This window comes from Anser brachyrhynchus, assembly GCF_964034855.1.
Source record: "Anser brachyrhynchus genome assembly, chromosome: 1".
NCBI classification, from domain to species: domain Eukaryota; kingdom Metazoa; phylum Chordata; class Aves; order Anseriformes; family Anatidae; genus Anser; species Anser brachyrhynchus.
In genome coordinates this window covers 37,161,933-37,168,254 of record NC_137694.1, presented here as the reverse complement: position 1 = coordinate 37,168,254, position 6,322 = coordinate 37,161,933, and the positions used below count along the sequence as shown (strand labels likewise).

The 6,322-nt window shown below is 47.0% G+C and overlaps 1 protein-coding gene across 1 annotated transcript in view; it reads right to left on the bottom strand.

Annotated features, from left to right (window-relative positions):
* Positions 1–6,322, bottom strand: part of HMGA2 (high mobility group AT-hook 2) — a 114,490-nt gene that overhangs the window by 2,001 nt on the left and 106,167 nt on the right. The window lies entirely within an intron of this gene.

The window sequence follows — 6,322 nt, the reverse complement described above, 5'->3', positions numbered from 1 at the left end:
AGAAGCCACCTTGGGAAGGATAAGAAGGTCCCCCGATCCCGATCACACCGCCGTGGTTTGCTGGGCTCTCCTCCTACCCGAAGGGGTGCCAAGAAAAAGAAAGCCCTGTCGTGCTCTGTCATGGGCCTTTCCAGAAACTGGAAAGCATTTTGAGCAGGTATCCAATGTTAAGTGGGTGCTCTGGAAAGCCTTCTCCTCATCATCAGCTGTCGGTCTCTGCCCCGGCGCTGCCCTCATGTTTGCCTTCAGCAGGCCTGACTGAACGCAGCGCTCTTACGCTGCTTATTTAACCAATGCGCTGTGCCTTTCAGGACACGGGCGGTAAACCGGGGGCAATAAACATTTCTGATAAAAGGGGCTGCGAGTGTAAGGTTGTTTTTTATCAAATCCTGCACATCATCACCTAAGCCAGCACGTGAAAAAGATCTAGGAAGAATAGGAATTTACCCCCTCAGCCAACTGAGACCTTTTAAGAATGACCAGCTTAAAACAGCTTATAACAGTCTTCATACTTTAATAGATTTGATTTTCCACATGGCTTCATTTTGTCTGGGTGGCTAACTGACACAATTTATAACTCTCTTCCTTTCCCAGGCCACTACAGTACACCATTCAGCAGAGCATGCCTTCAAGCTTGTCTGCATTATATGGCCAAACTTCCATTCATTAGTGTTTGAAACACCTCAGCTGTGAAGGGCTCCTAAATGCTACCATGTGTGACACTGCTGCAGAAGAGCGGCATCAAGAAAAAACACACAGCTTTAATCATAGGCCACTGCTCACTGCAATCCCTTTTCAAAAGGCTTCAGCCCCCCCACAAGAAAAGAGTGAAAAAAAAAGCTGTAAATCCAGGGAATAAACATAAGTATAAATGAATGGATGACAGCTTAAAAAATATAACCATAGCGGCATCAAGCCATGAGATTTCACACTGGTTTTGTTTAGTCTGCTTTGGGTTATGTGGGAAATGTGAAAAGCATGAAGCAAACGCTCCCCCCTCTGCCTTCAGACCCCTGCCCCCCGCTAAAGCCAGGCCCCAGCCGGTTAAGCCAGGAGGTTTATACCTCTTGACTAGGAAGCGGGCCATGACCCCGGGATACTCTCTCGAGCACCAGGCACAAAGAAAGATGTAGCATGATCAAAGCTGTGGATGGAGGAAAGAGAGCGAAGTCAAGTGTCAGCTGCCCTCTGACCTTGACTTTTCAATTAATATTTAAATTCCAGAAGACACCAATCTATCATGCAGATAAACAATTTCTTCCTCACAACAAGTCATTTCCACTCGTAGCATGGTTATATTTGGAGTGCTGCTGTGAAAACGATCCCTGACTCACGAAGCCATTAAGTGAATTTCACTCCGTCCCTCGCAGCACCGGGGGACGGGCGCTCACACTCCGTCTAATCCTGTTATCATGTAGTGCCTTTTCCCCGCTTATCTTCCTCGCAGGATGGGACTGTGGCTGTTACATCTCAGACGCGAAGAAAAATGATATCTACATGCACCTAATGAAGAACTAATTTGGGCTGTGTGTGTGGAGACAGAGCAAAATACCTTGGTTTGTGTCTTGGTAACTCAGAACTGAGGATGACCATCCAAAACAACACCTTTGCCTCCAAGTATTTCAGTTAAAAAATACAACTGTGGGTTCCATGCTCTTAACATAACATTATAACATGTTATAACATTTGGTTAATGGCATTTGATGATGATCACATGCCTAATTCCTTACAGCACCGTGGCCAGCCCCGAACCTGGGACACGCCAGGTTGTCCCCGAAGACCACAGCGCGCACTTGGGCAGCTCACTTCGATTTATACCTGGCTTGTCAGGATAGCACTGAAACCTGATTGACTCGCTTTCCAAGAACGAGGACTTCACAGCGTTACATGGACAGGGGACAGAAAAGTATGTAGAAGGACATATTTCTGAGCGCAGCCAGAGAACTATTTTTAGTTAAAGAGTTGCCCACTCTAGTGATTTTTATTGTGAATCTAACAATATTTTTTTCCTTGTAGCCTCAGCTGCTGTGACCAAGAAAATGAGTGAGAAGCTCATCCTTCATCTATCTATATATGCATACATATTAATTTAATAAAGGATATGCATCTGCAAATGTGCGCACTTGTAGTAACTGGAAGGATGAGAAACCAAAAAGCAAGCTAAAACCGCCACAATATTTAAATAATAAACTGATTATTAATAATACTTGAGACTGGCAGCTCTGCCTTTCAAATTCACATCAGTCTTGGGAAAGACTTTTCTCATGAAAAAAAGCTGGCAAAGGGATCAGATTGTTGTGCAGCAAAAAGAAAACTTTTCTTCATTAAGTTCATTCCTTGCAAAAGCCTAAGATAGCTCAGTTACAGACGGGTGGTTTTAAGCCAACCTATCATGTAAGTCCCTTGTCAAGACACAGATGGAGACATGATTGCTGCTCTGAAGTGCTTACAATTCAAACAAAGGGATAATACAAATCAGACATATATGCATGGAGGGACCCAAAGGAAGGAGTGAGCTGAGGTTCTGAAAGAGAAAATGCAGATGTGTGACAGGAACAGAAAGGGATTTTTTTGCACTGGTTTAAAAAAAAAAACAACTTTACAAATATCAGAAGGTTGTGCAGCTGTGATCCTCAGCCCAGCCTTTGCCTGTGCAGCACCCACACCCACCTCTCCCCAAAAGACGGAGGGGGGAAGGTGCTTTGGAAACTCTGTGCACCCCTTACAAGTTGCAGACCAGCTCTGTGCTGGGGCAGCGCAGCCAGAGACCCCCTGGAGCGCTCTGCGAGGGACGTCAGGGCTTCGGGCACCTCAGGGGAAGGATGCTCCACCGTCACGGAGCACCCTCCAGGGACTCACAAGTCCTCGCAGCCCCGATCAATGTTGGTGGCATTGCCATGTATCATAGTCAAAGGAGGAACTTGGGCTGGAGTGAAATACTTTGTAACTCCAGATGTGCTTCCGATCACGCTGAAGAGAAGGGCAAAAACCGAGGAGCAAAGCACAGTCATTAGAGCAGACGTTAGAAATCCAAGTCACTCAGTCACAGCGTGATAGCCATGCAGGGCATAAATTCAGAAACACCACCCCAGGAAGCGCTCGGGCAGGCAGCAGAGGTTTCACATTACAGGCAGCCTTAATTCAGGTTGTTCTCACTTTTTAGGTGCGTTCACTGCAGTTGTGGAGACAGAATGGTGACATGTGTTAATTGAGCGTAAACGTTCCTCCACCCAGTTTTGCCTTGAACAGCTACTCCCCTGCTTGCTTTCTGCTGCAGCAAGCTGGCGAGAGGCTGGGGTAGCAGGCTGCGAAGGGAAACCTGAGAATGCTTCAAACTGACCAGATGGGCTTCGGCTAGCAGGGAAGCCATGGCCAGAGCTCAGGGGGAACGGGACAAGCACAACGGGAAGGCCACGTACTCTGGTGGCTAACTCCCAGCCGCCAGGAGCGGCCACTCTGGGGTGAGCTCCCCACACACCCACGTACCCCACATACACACATCCTCTGCAGCTGACTGACACGGTGCACCGCAGAGGCATTTTACTTGGCAGGTCTTGTCCCTGGCACGTTTACCCTGAGCTGCTGCAGGTCACAGCGTGATATTGTAGGACAGACTGTGATCCAGCACCCTGAGTTGCTCTAACTAGCCTACCAAGCAGGGAGTGACAGGGAGCTGCTGTCTTTCCCCCTAAAAAAGAGCACTGGGAAGTCTTTCTCCAAAACCTGTATGTGCACAAATGTTTATAATGTCTTTTCTTGACGGGCATCATTGGCACGTGGCTGGAAGATGTGCTCACTGGCCTGGGACCTGTCCACACTGCACCCTCGCCTCTCCCTGATGTAGGGTCCCAGCAGGAGAGGAAGGACAGATGTGGGACCCAGATGCCTGAAGATGGGAGCTCGACACCATTTTAGATGCCCTGTGTATCTAATTTGGCAACCACCAGCCAGACCAGAAGACTGCTGGACTCCCATGTCATGCTCTGTGTGGATGTCTGTGATCCACCAGGACACCTAAAAGGGCACTGGACAGCAGTGTCAAGACAACTAGACACACTAACCCTCTCCAGAGCCATGATGCTGTGTTTCTGCCTTCAAAGGCTCTCCACTGGGAAAAAAGAAGCAAATAGGTAAATAGCAGGGATATGTGAAGTGATAACCAGGAGCACATGCACCTCATTCATAAAGCTCAGTGGTGGCACCATCCATATGTAAATCACAGAGCCTTCCCATGTCAATTTGGTGACCCACGTTTGGCTGGCTTATGTTATTTTGCCGGCAACACGAGCAGTGAGCAGCATCCTCGTGTCCTCAAGAACAGATAGGCATTGCACATCTGTGTGCATCTCTTCTTTTATGACCACCTTGAAGGTAGTCACAGCAAAAGCTGATGATGAGACAATTGTTCCTGTCTGACAACAGCAACCCCCCACCTGCAGAAGAGCAACTGTTTTGCATTTTTGTAAAGATGTTTATTCTCTTCTAATTCCCTGGGACATACCTCCTTTACAGCTACTTCAAGGTTATTTGTCTGCCTCCAGAAACTCGCTGGCAATTCACTTGGCAATTCATTTTTTTCACCTTCTGCTCATGAATCTCTGAATGGTGGATTTAAAAAAATAGAACCAATTTTGTGAGATGAACTGGAGGATCACAGTAATGGTACATATGGAGCCTCTGAATTTGTCAGAGCTTTTATTTTATAACAAAGTATTTGCTATTGGCACAGATTTTGCTGGCTGCTTTCTAAGCCCGAGAGGGTATGCTTGAATAGATATGTCAAAAAGAACTGCTGACAAGAGCAACTTGCAGACTGTGGACCATTGTCTGCTAACTTGTCTGAAATCCCCTGGCATGCAAGCTAATATTTTCAGGAGTCCCCATAGCCAGTGCCTCCTATTGCAGTTGCAGAGTCCCGTGCTGTGCCCAGCCAAGACACAGTGTCATCCTGACTGCTCCACGGCCAAAAAACTCCTTTAGAAATTCTCACAGCACTAATAGGCACTCAGAGTCAGCTTGCTTTGTGTGAAGCTTAGGGTGGGATCTTTTGCTTCAAGCTGCTTCACCCTCCGCAAAGCGTGCTGGCAAGAGCTGGAGCTCCTGCTCCGAGGCCATCAGTCACCACGCAGCCCTGCTGAGCCCATGACAGCAGTCACTCAGCAGTAAAGCAAAGCCAAATTCAAGAATTTGCATCCAGAGCTCAAATTGTTACAGGTATTTACTGCACACATCACAATAAAAGGACTTATTAGGGCAGAAGAGACCACCATCACCACATATGAGTCAACCAGCCTGCAAGCAAGCAATTTCTGTGTACTGTCACTGCTATCATTCAAGGGAGAGATCAGCTTCTCCAGCCTGATGGTTAAAAACACAGTTGAAAACTCTGACACACTGTTTCTGCATTTGACACAACACAGACATTGACTACGGCATGGGACAGCTCTGAGGACAGCAAGCAGGCAAGTCCCATCAAGGAATCCAAACTCTTGGTATTTTGAGGACATTAAAGATAAAGAGAGAGACAAATGGAGAGGTGGCAGCTGATGGGGCAGTTGGGGCTTGACAGGGCTGGAAAACAACATTTTTGCTTTCAACGTCTAAGTCACTAGGGACTTAGCCTCTGATGGTCCACCTTGCCACCTATTGGCCTTCAAAAGGCTGCAGACAGCCATAGTGGGAATCCAGTGTTGGAATACTAACAAGTAGTCTTAGTGAGCTGCCGCTTAACCTTCCTAATACCTGTCTGCAAACTGGTGGGCATATGCAGAGCTGCCTAATGCTCTTGGGAGCAGTCTGAGAGCTGGCAAGCATCTTAAAGCTCATTTTGACTTGGAGATGTCCTCAAAGGTTCCACAGTCAGGAAGGCAATGCACATCAGAGAGCGAGAATAATGCTCCTCTGTGATTGTGCATGTATGCAGTAGTACTGGTTTGGAAACTCACATGCAGGCTTGTTTTGAAATCCCCATGCTCTCTGATTTGAACCAGATACTTCAAGCTGGGTTTTCTACCTCCTATGAAGATGCCTACTCACTCAGCTGTTGTATATGGAGGATGCATCTTTTGTCTGTTGAAGTCACTCCACTTTTACATAAATCACCAAATACTGTGAGGGATGGAAATGCAGCAGAGAAAACAAAGCAAAATACCAATGTTGTTCTGCAGGTGATCAGCCTGTGGCTTTTCAAATGCACAGACTTACTAAGTAAATTGAAGGTGTCCTCTCCCTTCACTGCTGGAACAATGCTGCTTTACTAGCAAAAAGGCTGCTCATGGGGATTACTGGATAATCCACATCCCCAGCTGCTGGAGGAAGTGTA